The following is an 18,059-nucleotide window of genomic DNA, read 5'->3' on the forward strand; positions in this document are numbered from 1 at the left end:
TTTGGCTGCTGCCTTTGAGGTGTTGCTCCCATAGTGCTTTGTGTTTGGCGTTCATGTGCCTTCACATAGCAGTTGTACCTAAGTGAGTGTTGGGCTTCCCAAGACTCAGTTTCTGACTGCACTCATTGCAAATTACAGCGCTTTTGTCAGAGGCACACACATTAAAAAAATGCCACACTGCTGAGCCTTTTGATGTGGGCTTTCTAGCAGTAACAGTAGAAGTTGGCGGGTGCGTTGGCTGGCTGACCACAGGTGCCGATTCATGTTGTTGCCCTACTGTTCCCTGGGAGCTGTCCCTGCTTCTTCTAAGTCTTAATCTCCTCCTGCCTCTCTGACTCTCCGTCTCTCCATCTGAACTATCCTCCTCTTGCTCTCTTCTTGTGGGCACCCACAAAACATCACTCTCCTCATCATCATTCTCCTCAGATGCATCAATTTCTTCTGACAGCTCACAGAAGGCAGCAGCAGCGGGGACCTCATCACACCTTATGTCCATCTCTGTTGTGTTGCCTGCCTGAATGATATCTGGTGTAACGTCCTCATCTCCTTCATCTTCTTCTGGCAATAATGGTTGCGCATCACTCAGTTCAACAAACTCATGTGAAAACAACTCCTCTGACAGTGAAGAAGGGGCAGCGGTGGTGGAGGAAGTGGTACGTGGGGTGCCCATAGCAGAGGAGGATGTTGTGGTAAAGTTAGAAACAGTAGAGGATGGGGTGTGCTGTGTAAGCCAGTCAACTACCTCTTCAGCATTTTTGGAGTTCAGGGTAAGTGCCTTCGGAACACTGGTCGATTTCCTAGGGCCACAGGATATCATAGCAGCACGGCCCCTAGTGCCTTTGCGTGGCGGCCTGCCTTTGCCTGGCATTTTTTTTATTTTTACAAAACAACAACTTGGGTGATGTTTCTGGACACGGAATTATTATTGTTATTTAGACAGAATGTGCAAAAGCTCACACAGCTAGGTGGCACTTGGTTGAAAAAGACAGTGGCAACAACAAGGCCTGCAATGGCAAAGTATACAGTAGTGGATGTAGTATTGCCTGTGGAAAAACGTCACTCGGGTGATGTTTCTCGACACGTAATTACTATTGTTATTTTTAGACAGAATGTCTAAATAAATATCTATATCTAATATCTAATAAGATAAATGAAAAAAAAAATAATAAAACAAAAGTGATCTCTGGTTGGTGCTGGTGGTGAACTACTAGGAGCAGCACACCAGTCCCCCACAGTAGCAAAGTAAAAAAACACAAATAAAAAAAATTATGTGTTAAACGGTGGTTAGTGCTTAGTGCACTACTCGGAGCAGCACACCTGTCTCCAACACACACAGACGGAGCTGCAGTACACAATAAAAAGAACAGAAAATAAAAGCAGTCCTTACAAGGACTATTGGGTTACAGCAGATTATCAGCACAGGACAGCTGCCTGCACACAGCAGCTACATACAGAGCAGTAGAAAGTAGATTACTAGTCAGCAAAGCTACCTAAACTCTCCCTCAAACCCCTGCACAAATCTCTCCCTATGTGCTAATACAGAGCAGTAGAAAGTAGATCACTAGTCAGCAAAGCTACCTAAACTGTCCCTCAAACCCCTGCACAGCTCTCTCCCTATGTGCTAATACAGAGCAGTAGAAAGTAGATCACTAGTCAGCAAAGCTACCTAAACTCTCCCTCAAACCCCTGCACAAATCTCTCCCTATGTGCTAATACAGAGCAGTAGAAAGTAGATCACTAGTCAGCAAAGCTACCTAAACTGTCCCTCAAACCCCTGCACAGCTCTCTCCCTATGTGCTAATACAGAGCAGTAGAAAGTAGATCACTAGTCAGACCCAGCAAAGCTACCTAAACTGTCCCTCAAACCCCTGCACAGCTCTCTCCCTATGTGCTAATACAGAGCAGTAGAAAGTAGATCACTAGTCAGACCCAGCAAAGCTACCTAAACTCTCCCTCAAACCCCTGCACAAATCTCTCCCTATGTGCTAATACAGAGCAGTAGAAAGTAGATCACTAGTCAGCAAAGCTACCTAAACTGTCCCTCAAACCCCTGCACAGCTCTCTCCCTATGTGCTAATACAGAGCAGTAGAAAGTAGATCACTAGTCAGACCCAGCAAAGCTACCTAAACTCTCCCTCAAATCCCTGCACAACTCTCCCCTATGCTAACTCATCAAGCACACACAGGCAGAATGTAAAATGGCTGCTGGGCTTCGGATTATATATGGAAGGGAGTGGTCCAGGGTTTGGGGGGGGGGGTGGTCCAGGAGGGAGAGCTGCCTGATTGGCTGCCATGTATCTGCTGACTCTGGGGTGAGAGGTCAAAATTTGGCGCCAGCTAAGGCGAACCCAAAATTGCGAACATACGCCGAAAGTTCGCGAACTTCCGGACTTGCGAACACCCAATGTTCGCGCAAATTAGTTCGCTACATCTCTACTTATGGCTGTATTTACATAGACCTTATCTGATAAAGCTTACTTAGTTTTTGCCTTTCCTTCTGCTTTACATCTGCCATAGTAGATGCTTGATTGTATTCATATACAGTGGTGTGAAAAACTATTTGCCCCCTTCCTGATTTCTTATTCTTTTGCATGTTTGTCACACTTAAATGTTTCTGCTCATCAAAAACCGTTAACTATTAGTCAAAGATAACATAATTGAACACAAAATGCAGTTTTTAAATGAAGGTTTACGTTATTAAGGGAGAAAAAAAACTCCAAATCTACATGGCCCTGTGTGAAAAAGTGATTGCCCCCCTTGTTAAAAAATAACTTAACTGTGGTTTATCAATTTCAATTTTCAATTTCAATATCAATTTCTATAGTCACCCCCAGGCCTGATTACTGCCACACCTGTTTCAATCAAGAAATCACTTAAATAGGAGCTACCTGACACACAGAAGTAGACCAAAAGCACCTCAAAAGCTACACATCATGCCAAGATCCAAAGAAATTCAGGAACAAATGAGAACAAAAGTAATTGAGATCTATCAGTCTGGTAAAGGTTATAAAGCCATTTCTAAAGCTTTGGGACTCCAGCGAACCACAATGAGAGCCATTATCCACAAATGGCAAAAACATGGAACAGTGGTGAACCTTCCCAGGAGTGGCCGGCCGACCAAAATTACCCCAAGAGCGCAGAGACAACTCATCCGAGAGGCCACAAAAGACCCCAGGACAACATCTAAAGAACTGCAGGCCTCACTTGCCTCAATTAAGGTCAGTGTTCACGACTCCACCATAAGAAAGAGACTGGGCAAAAACGGCCTGCATGGCAGATTTCCAAGGCGCAAACCACTTTTAAGCAAAAAGAACATTATGGCTCGTCTCAATTTTGCTAAAAAACATCTCAATGATTGCCAAGATCAATATCTTGTGGACAGACGAGACAAAAGTTGAACTTTTTGGAAGGTGCGTGTCCCGTTACATCTGGCGTAAAAGTAACACAGCATTTCAGAAAAAGAACATCATACCAACAGTAAAATATGGTGGCGGTAGTGTGATGGTCTGGAGTTGTTTTGCTGCTTCAGGACCTGGAAGGCTTGCTGTGATAGATGGAACCATGAATTCTACTGTCTACCAAAAAATCCTGAAGGAGAATGTCCGGCCATCTGTTCGTCAACTCAAGCTGAAGCGATCTTGGGTGCTGCAGCAGGACAATGACCCAAAACAAACCAGCAAATCCACCTCTGAATGGCTGAAGAAAAACAAAATGAAGACTTTGGAGTGGCCTAGTCACAGTCCTGACCTGAATCCTATTGAGATGTTGTGGCATGACCTTAAAAAGGCGGTTCATGCTAGAAAACCTTCAAATAAAGCTGAATTACAACAATTCTGCAAAGATGAGTGGGCCAAAATTCCTCCAGAGCGCTGTAAAAGACTCGTTGCAAGTTATCGCAAACGCTTGATTGCAGTTATTGCTGCTAAGGGTGGCCCAACCAGTTATTAGGTTCAGGGGGCAATTACTTTTTCACACAGGGCCATGTAGGTTTGGATTTTTTTTCTCCCTAAATAATAAAAACCCTCATTTAAAAACTGCATTTTGTGTTTACTTGTGTTATCTTTGACTAATAGTTAAATGTGTTTGATGATCAGAAACATTTTGTGTGACAAACATGCAAAAGAATAAGAAATCAGGAAGGGGGCAAATAGTTTTTCACACCACTGTATTTTTACCATTTACATTTTGTCATGTATCTCATAACAATATTTTCAACTCTTGTGATTAGGAGACTGGATCATAGAGATGACGAAAGGCAGTAAACCAACTAAATTTAAAGGAAGTAAGTAACTATAATACATTTACACAAAAACTAGAATTGAACCAAACATTACTGAAATTTTCACAAGTGCAAGACTAGCAGAGTTTTTCAGACATTCAAGGTTCAAGCAGTTGCAGCCCAACACTTGGTTCAACTTAACTCATAACGAGGTTAGAAATGTATAAATTCAAGATGCACCAAATCCATTATTTTGGGATTTGGCCAAATCCTGAACCCTGGATCCTTTGGCTGAATACTAAACAGAATTCTAATTTGAATATGTAAATTAGGAAAAGATAGAGTTAGAGAGAAAAAATGTTCAACTTCCATGTTTATGTGACAAAATGTCATCAGATTTAGTTCGGCCAGGAGCTTGGATTTGGCCAAATCCTACTGAAAAAGGCCAAATGAATCTTGGTCAAAACCCAATTGTTGATTGGGCGGATCCCTAGTATAAATGTTCTCATACACCTGTCCATATATCTTGCTGTACTGATCCAAAATTGAAAATGTATTTATAGCCCAGAATTCTATTCTGAAACAGATAACACCGGGCAGGGATGTTTTCCATGAAAAATATTTATAAAGTTTCCCCCAAATGTCAAATTAATATGTTGAAAAATTACTTCCATGGGCAGATTCACTTGGATGCTGATTTTCATTATAGAAATGTGATTAAAAATGGTGTTTCCCTAATTGGGATTATTTTTTCTCATTATGCAATTATTATTATGCTCATTTGGCAGAAATCCAAATTTTTTAAACATTTTTCAACCTTCTATATGCCCTACACTAAGGGGCACAGTTACTAAAATTCATTTTATCTGGCCTTGAAAGTCGTATAAACGCAACATGGTATGAATTCAAATTAAACTCGATAATTGCTGTATTTATAAAATGTCACAATAATGCTTGAATTGTTTTGAGTTGAAAGTATTGTTAAAAGTCGAAAGATTTGAGTTTACACTGCCATTAATTTCCATGAATCCTCTTGGCATTCATTCTTGGAAAACAATTGTGAACAATGATGGGACTTATTTCCCCTTGAAAATGTGTGAAATAGAAAACAATGATGGGATTAACTTCCCCTTGAAACTGGGCAAAACTGGAAACACTGAGGGGCTCAACTTCCCCTTGAAGCTCAGTGAAACTGAAAACAATGAGGGGATTAACTTCCCCTTGAAGCTGGGAGAAAATGAAACCAATTATGGGATTAACTTCCCCTTGAAGCTGGGTGAAACTGAAAACAACGAGGGGGTTAACTTCCCATTGAAACTGGGTGAAACTGAAAACAACAAGTGGGTTAACTTCCCCTTGAAACTGGGTGAAAATGAAACCAATGAGGGGATTAACTTCCCCTTGAAGCTGGGTGAAACTGAAAACAACGAGGGGGTTTACTTCCTCTTGAAGCTGGGTGAAACTGGAAACACTGAGGGGATTAACTTTCCCTTGAAGCTGGGAGAAAATGAAAACAATGAGGGGATTAACTTCCCCTTGAAGCTGGGTGAAACGGAAAACAATGAGGGGATTAACTTCCCCTTGAAGCTGGGTGAAACGGAAAAAAATGAGGGGATTAACTTCCCCTTGAAACTGGATGAAAATGAAACCAATGATGGGATTAATTTCCCCTTGAAGCTGGGTGAAACTGAAAACAATGAGGGGATTAACTTTCCCTTGAAGCTGGGAGAAAATGAAACCAATGAGGGGATTAACTTCCCCTTGAAACTGGGCAAAACTGGAAACACTGAGGGGATTAACTTTCCCTTGAAGCTGGGAGAAAATGAAACCAATTATGGGATTAACTTCCCCTTGAAGCTGGGAGAAAATGAAACCAATGAGGGGATTAACTTCCCCTTGAAGCTGGGAGAAAATGAAACCAATTATGGGATTAACTTCCCCTTGAAGCTGGGAGAAAATGAAACCAATGAGGGGATTAACTTCCCCTTGAAGCTGGGTGAAACTGAAAACAACGAGGGGATTAACTTCCCCTTGAAACTGGATGAAACGGAAAACAATGACGGGATTAACTTCCTCTTGAAGCTGGGTGAAACTGAAAACAACGAGGGGGTTAACTTCCCCTTGAAGCTGGGTGAATCTGAAAACAATGAGGGGATTAACTTCCCCTTGAAGCTGGGTGAAAGGGAAAACAATGAGGGGATTAACTTCCCCTTGAAGCTGGGTGAAACTGAAAACAATGAGGGGATTAACTTCCCCTTTAAACTGGGTGAAACTGGGTGAAACGGAAAACAATGAGGGGATTAACTTCCTCTTGAAACTGGGTTAAACCAAAAACAACGAGTGTGTTAAACTTGGTGAAACGGAAAACAATGAGGGGATTAACTTCCTCTTGAAACTGAGTGAAACTGAAAACAATGAGTGGGTTAAACTGGGTGAAACGGAAAACAATGAGGGGATTAACTTCCTCTTGAAACTGAGTGAAACTGAAAACAATGAGTGGGTTAAACTGGGTGAAACGGAAAACAATGAGGGGATTAACTTCCCCTTGAAACTGGGTGAAACCGAAAACAACGAGTGGGTTAAACTGGGTGAAACGGAAAACAATGAGGGGATTAACTTCCTCTTGAAACTGGGTGAAACAGAAAACAATGAGGGTATTAATTTCCTCTTGAAACTGGGTGAAACAGAAAACAATGAGGGGATTAACTTTCCCTTGAAGCTGGGAGAAAATAAAACCAATGAGGGGATTAACTTCCCCTTGAAGCTTGGTAAAAATGAAACCAATGAGGGGATTAACTTCCTCTTGAAAATGTGTGAAATAGAAAACAATGAGGGGATTAACTTCCCCTTGAAACTGGGCAAAACTGGAAACACTGAGGGGCTCAACTTCCCCTTGAAGCTCAGTGAAACTGAAAACAATGAGGGGATTAACTTCCCATTGAAACTGGGTGAAAATGAAACCAATGAGGGGGTTAACTTCCCCTTAAAACTGGGTGAAACTGAAAACAATGAGGGGATTAACTTCCCCTTGAAACTGTGTGAAACCGAAAACAACGAGTGGGTTAAACTGGGGGAAACGGAAACCAATGAGGGGATTAACTTCCTCTTGAAGCTGGGTGAAACAGAAAACAATGAGGGGATTAACTTCCCCTTGAAACTGTGTATAACTGAAAACAACGAGTGGGTTAAACTGGGTGAAACTGAAACCAATGAGGGGATTAACTTCTCCTTGAAACTGGGTGAAACAGAAAACAATGAGGGGATTAACTTCCCCTTGAAACTGGGTGAAACCAAAAACAACGAGTGGGTTAAACTGGGTGAAACTGAAACCAATGAGGGGATTAACTTCCTCTTGAAACTGTGTGAAACCGAAAACAACGAGTGGGTTAAACTGGGTGAAACTGGGTGAAACTGGGTGAAACGGAAAACAATGAGTGGGTTAAACTGGGTGAAACTGAAACCAATGAGGGGATTAACTTCTCCTTGAAACTGGGTGAAACCGAAAACAACGAGTGGGTTAAACTGGGTGAAACGGAAACCAATGAGGGGATTAACTTCCTCTTGAAACTGTGTGAAACCGAAAATAACGAGTGGGTTAAACTGGTTGAAACTGAAACCAATGAGGGGATTAACTTCTCCTTGAAACTGGGTGAAACAGAAAACAATGAGGGGATTAACTTCCCCTTGAAACTGGGTGAAACTGAAAACAATGAGGGGATTAACTTCTCCTTGAAACTGGGTAAAACAGAAAACAATGAGGGGATTAACTTCCCCTTGAAACTGGGTGAAACCAAAAACAACGAGTGGGTTAAACTGGGTGAAACAGAAAACAATGAGGGGATTAACTTCCTCTTGAAACTGGCTGAAACTGAAAACAATGAGGGGGTTAACTTCCCCTTGAAGCTGGGTGAATCTGAAAACAATGAGGGGATTAATTTCCCATTGAAACTGGGTGAAACCGAAAACAACGAGTGGGTTAAACTGGTTGAAACTGAAACCAATGAGGGGATTATTAACTTCTCCTTGAAACTGGGTGAAACAGAAAACAATGAGGGGATTAACTTCCCCTTGAAACTGGGTGAAACCGAAAACGAGTGGGTTAAACCGGGTGAAACTGAAAACAACGAGTGGGTTAACTTCCCATTGAAACTGGGTGAAACTGAATACAATGAGGGGATTAATTTCCCATTGAAACTGGGTAAAACTGAAAACAATGAGGGGGTTAACTTCCCCTTGAAACTGGGTGAAACGGAAAACAATGAGGGGATTAACTTCCCCTTGAAACTGGGTGAAACTGAAAACAACGAGTGGGTTAAACTGGGTGAAACTGAAAACAACGAGTGGGTTAACTTCCCATTGAAACTGGGTGAAACTGAATACAATGAGGGGATTAATTTCCCATTGAAACTGGGTAAAACTGAAAACAATGAGGGGGTTAACTTCCCCTTGAAACTGGGTGAAACGGAAAACAATGAGGGGATTAACTTCCCCTTGAAACTGGGTGAAACTGAAAACAACGAGTGGGTTAAACTGGGTGAAACTGAAACCAATGAGGGGATTAACTTCCCCTTGAAACTGGGTGAAACCGAAAACACCGAGTGGGTTAAACTGGTTGAAACTGAAACCAATGAGGGGATTAACTTCTCCTTTAAACTGGGTGAAACAGAAAACAATGAGGGGATTAACTTCCCCTTGAAACTGGGTGAAACCGAAAACAACGAGTGGGTTAAGCTGGTTGAAACTGAAACCAATGAGGGGATTAACTTCCCCTTGAAACTGGGTGAAACCGAAAACAACGAGTGGGTTAAACCGGGTGAAACTGAAAACAACGAGTGGGTTAACTTCCCATTGAAACTGGGTGAAACTGAATACAATGAGGGGATTGATTTCCCATTGAAACTGTGTGAAACTGAAAACAATGAGGGGGTTAACTTCCCCTTGAAACTGGGTAAAACTGAAAACAATGAGGGGATTAACTTCCCCTTGAAACTGGGTGAAACTGAAAACAATGAGGGGATTAACTTCCCCTTGAAACTGGGTGAAACCGAAAACGAGTGGGTTAAACTGGGTGAAACCGAAAACAACGAGTGGGTTAAACTGGGTGAAACCAAAAACAACGAGTGGGTTAAACTGGTTTAAACTGAAACCAATGAGGGGATTAACTTCTCCTTGAAACTGGGTGAAACAGAAAACAATGAGGGGATTAACTTCCCCTTGAAACTGGGTGAAACCGAAAACAACGAGTGGGTTAAACTGGTTGAAACTGAAACCAATGAGGGGATTAACTTCCCCTTGAAACTGGGTGAAACCAAAAACAACGAGTGGGTTAAACTGGTTGAAACTGAAACCAATGAGGGGATTAACTTCCCCTTGAAACTGGGTGAAACTGGGTGAAACGGAAAACAATGAGGGGATTAACTTCCCCTTGAAACTGGGTGAAACCGAAAACAACGAGTGGGTTAAACTGGGTGAAACTGAAAACAACGAGTGGGTTAACTTCCCATTGAAACTGGGTGAAACTGAATACAATGAGGGGATTAATTTCCCATTGAAACTGGGTGAAACTGAAAACAATGAGGGGGTTAACTTCCCCTTGAAACTGGGTGAAACTGAAAACAATGAGGGGATTAACTTCCCCTTGAAACTGGGTGAAACTGGGTGAAACGGAAAACAATGAGGGGATTAACTTCCCCTTGAAACTGGGTGAAAATGAAACCAATGAGGGGATTAACTTCCCCTTGAAGCTGGGAGAAAATGAAACCAATTATGGGATTAACTTCCCCTTGAAGCTGGGAGAAAATGAAACCAATGAGGGGATTAACTTCCCCTTGAAGCTGGGTGAAACTGAAAACAACGAGGGGATTAACTTCCCCTTGAAACTGGATGAAACGGAAAACAATGACGGGATTAACTTCCTCTTGAAGCTGGGTGAAACTGAAAACAACGAGGGGGTTAACTTCCCCTTGAAGCTGGGTGAATCTGAAAACAATGAGGGGATTAACTTCCCCTTGAAGCTGGGTGAAACGGAAAACAATGAGGGGATTAACTTCCCCTTGAAGCTGGGTGAAACTGAAAACAATGAGGGGATTAACTTCCCCTTTAAACTGGGTGAAACTGGGTGAAACGGAAAACAATGAGGGGATTAACTTCCTCTTGAAACTGAGTGAAACTGAAAACAATGAGTGGGTTAAACTGGGTGAAACGGAAAACAATGAGGGGATTAACTTCCTCTTGAAACTGAGTGAAACTGAAAACAATGAGTGGGTTAAACTGGGTGAAACGGAAAACAATGAGGGGATTAACTTCCCCTTGAAACTGGGTGAAACCGAAAACAACGAGTGGGTTAAACTGGGTGAAACGGAAAACAATGAGGGGATTAACTTCCTCTTGAAACTGGGTGAAACAGAAAACAATGAGGGTATTAATTTCCTCTTGAAACTGGGTGAAACAGAAAACAATGAGGGGATTAACTTTCCCTTGAAGCTGGGAGAAAATAAAACCAATGAGGGGATTAACTTCCCCTTGAAGCTTGGTAAAAATGAAACCAATGAGGGGATTAACTTCCTCTTGAAAATGTGTGAAATAGAAAACAATGAGGGGATTAACTTCCCCTTGAAACTGGGCAAAACTGGAAACACTGAGGGGCTCAACTTCCCCTTGAAGCTCAGTGAAACTGAAAACAATGAGGGGATTAACTTCCCATTGAAACTGGGTGAAAATGAAACCAATGAGGGGGTTAACTTCCCCTTAAAACTGGGTGAAACTGAAAACAATGAGGGGATTAACTTCCCCTTGAAACTGTGTGAAACCGAAAACAACGAGTGGGTTAAACTGGGGGAAACGGAAACCAATGAGGGGATTAACTTCCTCTTGAAGCTGGGTGAAACAGAAAACAATGAGGGGATTAACTTCCCCTTGAAACTGTGTATAACTGAAAACAACGAGTGGGTTAAACTGGGTGAAACTGAAACCAATGAGGGGATTAACTTCTCCTTGAAACTGGGTGAAACAGAAAACAACGAGTGGGTTAACTTCCCCTTGAAACTGGGTGAAAATGAAACCAATGAGGGGATTAACTTCCTCTTGAAACTGGCTGAAACTGAAAACAATGAGGGGATTAACTTCCCCTTGAAGCTGGGTGAAACTGGGTGAAACGGAAACCAATGAGGGGATTAACTTCCTCTTGAAACTGTGTGAAACCGAAAACAACGAGTGGGTTAAACTGGGTGAAACTGGGTGAAACTGGGTGAAACGGAAAACAATGAGTGGGTTAAACTGGGTGAAACTGAAACCAATGAGGGGATTAACTTCTCCTTGAAACTGGGTGAAACCGAAAACAACGAGTGGGTTAAACTGGGTGAAACGGAAACCAATGAGGGGATTAACTTCCTCTTGAAACTGTGTGAAACCGAAAATAACGAGTGGGTTAAACTGGTTGAAACTGAAACCAATGAGGGGATTAACTTCTCCTTGAAACTGGGTGAAACAGAAAACAATGAGGGGATTAACTTCCCCTTGAAACTGGGTGAAACTGAAAACAATGAGGGGATTAACTTCTCCTTGAAACTGGGTAAAACAGAAAACAATGAGGGGATTAACTTCCCCTTGAAACTGGGTGAAACCAAAAACAACGAGTGGGTTAAACTGGGTGAAACAGAAAACAATGAGGGGATTAACTTCCTCTTGAAACTGGCTGAAACTGAAAACAATGAGGGGGTTAACTTCCCCTTGAAGCTGGGTGAATCTGAAAACAATGAGGGGATTAATTTCCCATTGAAACTGGGTGAAACCGAAAACAACGAGTGGGTTAAACTGGTTGAAACTGAAACCAATGAGGGGATTATTAACTTCTCCTTGAAACTGGGTGAAACAGAAAACAATGAGGGGATTAACTTCCCCTTGAAACTGGGTGAAACCGAAAACGAGTGGGTTAAACCGGGTGAAACTGAAAACAACGAGTGGGTTAACTTCCCATTGAAACTGGGTGAAACTGAATACAATGAGGGGATTAATTTCCCATTGAAACTGGGTAAAACTGAAAACAATGAGGGGGTTAACTTCCCCTTGAAACTGGGTGAAACGGAAAACAATGAGGGGATTAACTTCCCCTTGAAACTGGGTGAAACTGAAAACAACGAGTGGGTTAAACTGGGTGAAACTGAAACCAATGAGGGGATTAACTTCTCCTTGAAACTGGGTGAAACAGAAAACAACAAGTGGGTTAACTTCCCCTTGAAACTGGGTGAAACCGAAAACACCGAGTGGGTTAAACTGGTTGAAACTGAAACCAATGAGGGGATTAACTTCTCCTTTAAACTGGGTGAAACAGAAAACAATGAGGGGATTAACTTCCCCTTGAAACTGGGTGAAACCGAAAACAACGAGTGGGTTAAGCTGGTTGAAACTGAAACCAATGAGGGGATTAACTTCCCCTTGAAACTGGGTGAAACCGAAAACAACGAGTGGGTTAAACCGGGTGAAACTGAAAACAACGAGTGGGTTAACTTCCCATTGAAACTGGGTGAAACTGAATACAATGAGGGGATTGATTTCCCATTGAAACTGTGTGAAACTGAAAACAATGAGGGGGTTAACTTCCCCTTGAAACTGGGTAAAACTGAAAACAATGAGGGGATTAACTTCCCCTTGAAACTGGGTGAAACGGAAAACAATGAGGGGATTAACTTCCCCTTGAAACTGGGTGAAACCGAAAACGAGTGGGTTAAACTGGGTGAAACCGAAAACAACGAGTGGGTTAAACTGGGTGAAACCAAAAACAACGAGTGGGTTAAACTGGTTTAAACTGAAACCAATGAGGGGATTAACTTCTCCTTGAAACTGGGTGAAACAGAAAACAATGAGGGGATTAACTTCCCCTTGAAACTGGGTGAAACCGAAAACAACGAGTGGGTTAAACTGGTTGAAACTGAAACCAATGAGGGGAATTACTTCCCCTTGAAACTGGGTGAAACCAAAAACAACGAGTGGGTTAAACTGGTTGAAACTGAAACCAATGAGGGGATTAATTTCCCCTTGAAACTGGGTGAAACTGGGTGAAACGGAAAACAATGAGGGGATTAACTTCCCCTTGAAACTGGGTGAAACCGAAAACAACGAGTGGGTTAAACTGGGTGAAACTGAAAACAACGAGTGGGTTAACTTCCCATTGAAACTGGGTGAAACTGAATACAATGAGGGGATTAATTTCCCATTGAAACTGGGTGAAACTGAAAACAATGAGGGGGTTAACTTCCCCTTGAAACTGGGTGAAACTGAAAACAATGAGGGGATTAACTTCCCCTTGAAACTGGGTGAAACTGGGTGAAACGGAAAACAATGAGGGGATTAACTTCCCCTTGAAACTGGGTGAAACCGAAAACAACGAGTGGGTTAAACTGGGTGAAACTGAAAACAACGAGTGGGTTAAACTGGTTGAAACTGAAACCAATGAGGGGATTAACTTCTCCTTGAAACTGGGTGAAACTGAATACAATGAGGGGATTAACTTCCCCTTGAAACTGGGTGAAACCGAAAACAACGAGTGGGTTAAACTGGGTGAAACTGAAAACAACGAGTGGGTTAACTTCCCATTGAAACTGGGTGAAACTGAATACAATGAGGGGATTAATTTCCCATTGAAACTGGGTGAAACTGAAAACAATGAGGGGGTTAACTTCCCCTTGAAACTGGGTGAAACTGAAAACAATGAGGGGATTAACTTCCCCTTGAAACTGGGTGAAACTGGGTGAAACGGAAAACAATGAGGGGATTAACTTCCCCTTGAAACTGGGTGAAACCGAAAACAACGAGTGGGTTAAACTGGGTGAAACTGAAAACAACGAGTGGGTTAAACTGGTTGAAACTGAAACCAATGAGGGGATTAACTTCTCCTTGAAACTGGGTGAAACTGAATACAATGAGGGGATTAACTTTCCCTTGAAACTGGGTGAAACCGAAAACAACGAGTGGGTTAAACTGGTTGAAACTGAAACCAATGAGGGGATTAACTTCTCCTTGAAACTGGGTGAAACTGAATACAATGAGGGGATTAACTTCCCATTGAAACTGGGTGAAACTGAAAACAATGAGGGGATTAACTTCCCCTTGAAACTGGGTGAAACCGAAAACAACGAGTGGGTTAAACTGGGTGAAACTGAAAACAACGAGTGGGTTAAACTGGTTGAAACTGAAACCAATGAGGGGATTAACTTCTCCTTGAAACTGGGTGAAACCGAAAACAACGAGTGGGTTAAACTGGGTGAAACTGAAAACAACGAGTGGGTTAAACTGGTTGAAACTGAAACCAATGAGGGGATTAACTTCTCCTTGAAACTGGGTGAAACTGAATAGAATGAGGGGATTGACTTTCCCTTGAAACTGGGTGAAACCGAAAACAACGAGTGGGTTAAACTGGTTGAAACTGAAACCAATGAGGGGATTAACTTCTCCTTGAAACTGGGTGAAACTGAAAACAATGAGGGGATTAACTTCCCATTGAAACTGGGTGAAACTGAAAACAATGAGGGGATTAACTTCCCCTTGAAACTGGGTGAAACCGAAAACAACGAGTGGGTTAAACTGGGTGAAACTGAAAACAACGAGTGGGTTAAACTGGTTGAAACTGAAACCAATGAGGGGATTAACTTCTCCTTGAAACTGGGTGAAACCGAAAACAACGAGTGGGTTAAACTGGGTGAAACTGAAAACAACGAGTGGGTTAAACTGGTTGAAACTGAAACCAATGAGGGGATTAACTTCTCCTTGAAACTGGGTGAAACCGAAAACAACGAGTGGGTTAAACTGGGTGAAACTGAAAACAACGAGTGGGTTAAACTGGTTGAAACTGAAACCAATGAGGGGATTAACTTCTCCTTGAAACTGGGTGAAACTGAATAGAATGAGGGGATTGACTTTCCCTTGAAACTGGGTGAAACCGAAAACAACGAGTGGGTTAAACTGGTTGAAACTGAAACCAATGAGGGGATTAACTTCTCCTTGAAACTGGGTGAAACTGAAAACAATGAGGGGATTAACTTCCCATTGAAACTGGGTGAAACTGAAAACAATGAGGGGATTGACTTCTTCTTGAAACTGGGTGAAACAGAAACAATGAGGGGATTGACTTCTTCTTGAAACTGGGTGAAACAGAAAACAATGAGGGGATTGACTTCTTCTTGAAACTGGGTGAAACAGAAAACAATGAGGGGATTAACTTTTTCTTGAAACTGGGTAAAACAGAAAACAATGAGGGGATTAACTTTTTCTTGAAACTGGGTAAAACAGAAACAATGAGGGGATTAACTTCCCCTTGAAACTGGGTGAAACTGAAAACAATGAGGGGTTAACTTCCCCTTGAAACTGGGTGAAACTGAAAACAATGAGGGGATTAACTTCTCAATGAAAGTTCAAGGACAGGCTGTCGCTGACTATTCTATTTCTCTACTATTCTAAGCCTCCATAGGACTCAGTGGTACTCAACATATCGAACCTGCCTTTTTTTTTTAACTAAACCTTAATAAATCACAAATTATTGGAAATTGGAATTTTTTGGGGAACAATAATGAAAAAATGGAGTTCTGGCAAAACCCATCCATAAATCTCAAAATTATCTAGAAGTAAGAAAAAATCTGACTTTATCTCAGAAACTGATAAATGTGCCCTAAATATTTATAATATTTTTTAATTCAGGGTTAAATGGCCAAATATGCCTCTTGGTCATTAGAGGTTATTTCTCTTGGTTTTTATTAAACAGTGATCAAGATTATTTTCTGAATATTAAATCTTCACTCCACTTTTGTTTCTAAGTCTAATACTGACTTAATTGTGATTCCTTTTTTTACAGTACCTGTTGCTCCAATTTCTGAAAGAAAAGGTAAAAAAAAACAAACCAAGATAAGTTATATTATTACCGCAAATTACATTACTTTATTGTTGTATAAATTGTGTTAATATTTAATTTTTCATTGTATTCAGGAATATGGGTCATTAAAGTGACTCTGCCAATAGGAGTGTTGGTGTTTGAAGGGAGTAAGTATGCACAATTAACTCCGGATATACAATATAAAGTGTACTAGTGAAGATGATTTGGAAGCTTTATATCCACAAATTCTCATAAAATCTAATATCCTGTTCCCTTTTCTTACAAGTTAGGTTTCCCACAATCCTGTTTCTTTTCTAAAGAACAGGAAAAGGAATCGTTGTTCAAAAAACCTGAACAAGTTGAAGAACTCACGTTTTTCTCCTTTGTATTCCTTGAACCCGATGCCCAACCAAGAGACTAAACTGGCAGAGTTACAAATTGTCATTATGAATCAATATCAGTTGATTACTGATCATATTGCGTCAATGCAAATTGTTCTGAACCAATCAAATTCATACCCATTACTGAGGTAAATATGTTTATGCTTAATATTAATTTCTAAGTACCGTATATACTCGAGTATAAGCCGATCCGAATATAAGCCGAGGTACCTAATTTTACCTAAGAAAACTGGAAAAACTTATTGACTCGAGTATAAGCCTAGGCATCCATTTCTTTTAACACACCTGCATGCTAGCTTGTGTCCAAGTAGTAAGGGCAGCCCGTATTACCTATACAACCGGCCATCCGTTGCGCGCGCACACGCACGGCACAGGCTGAGAATCGGCCCCCATATGGCATCAGCCTGACAAAATAACAACCTGGATCAATATTGTTTTGCCAGCATTACAACTATATCAGTAAAATATATTCACTTAACATTAGGCCCTTGCTTAGTCATTGTTAAACAAGCTGAACTACAACTTTCACCATCCAGTTCTAGTACATTGATGCAACAATTATTGCGTGCACTATAAATGATAAACAAGCTTTATTATACAACACAAACCCTGTGGCCAGTTCCAAGATCTGACTGGATTGCTGGATGGTCAGAGCTGCCTCCTGACCTGGATTGGCCCCCTGTTCCCCTACACAATCCTGATAGAGTATATTCACTTACTGTACACATTGGGAAGCATGAAAGGCAAGGTTATTGTTCTCATACAGGTATTAGTTAGAGACAGAGTTCACGGAATGATGCACTGTGGTTATTCTGTGCCTTTTCCTTCGATTCCCCTGAGGGATCTACTTTAAAGATAAACTTGATTTCTTTGTCCGACGTAACAGGGATCGTGACACTGAGTCTATGGAGCTGTACAGCACTTCGCACGCACGGCACGTCTCACAGCACATCGCACGGCACGGCGCAAAGCACATCGCACAGCACATCACACGGCATGTCGCACAGCACATCGCACAACACATCGCGCGAACGGACAGCACATCGCGTGCACGGGGGTGTTGAATCTTTATTATAGATCTGTTAGTTAGTTATGTTATACAGAATACTACATTTCCCAGAATGCACATGCCATATGTTACCAAGCAATTTCCTGTAAGTGATTGCTATTGGTTCTGGGGGTGGTGTGATCTTGATCTTTTAGTTCCTGTTCCTGTTTCTGTGTGAGAGTTCTCTCTGTAGCTGCATGTTCCTGTATTTACTGATTAACATTGCTGATATGCATCTATCCTAAATAAAAGTTATTAACAGCAAGGGATTGTGTGGAACTACACCACTCTGCGTGAGAATCTGATACCAAGGAACTCTGGTAGGTCATCAACCCTGAATAAAAGAGTGTTGTACAGAATAGTTGCAACAGGGGGTGGTGCCGTGCGTGCGCCGTGCCGTGCGATGTGCGACATGACATGCCGTGCGCGCGAAGTGCTGTACAGCTCCATAGACTCAGTCTCACGATCCCTGTTACGTCGAACAAAGAAATCAAGTTTATCTTTAAAGTAGATCCCTCAGGGGAATCGAAG

The sequence above is a fragment of the Xenopus tropicalis genome, chromosome 7 (genome assembly GCF_000004195.4).
Source record: "Xenopus tropicalis strain Nigerian chromosome 7, UCB_Xtro_10.0, whole genome shotgun sequence".
Taxonomy (NCBI): domain Eukaryota; kingdom Metazoa; phylum Chordata; class Amphibia; order Anura; family Pipidae; genus Xenopus; species Xenopus tropicalis.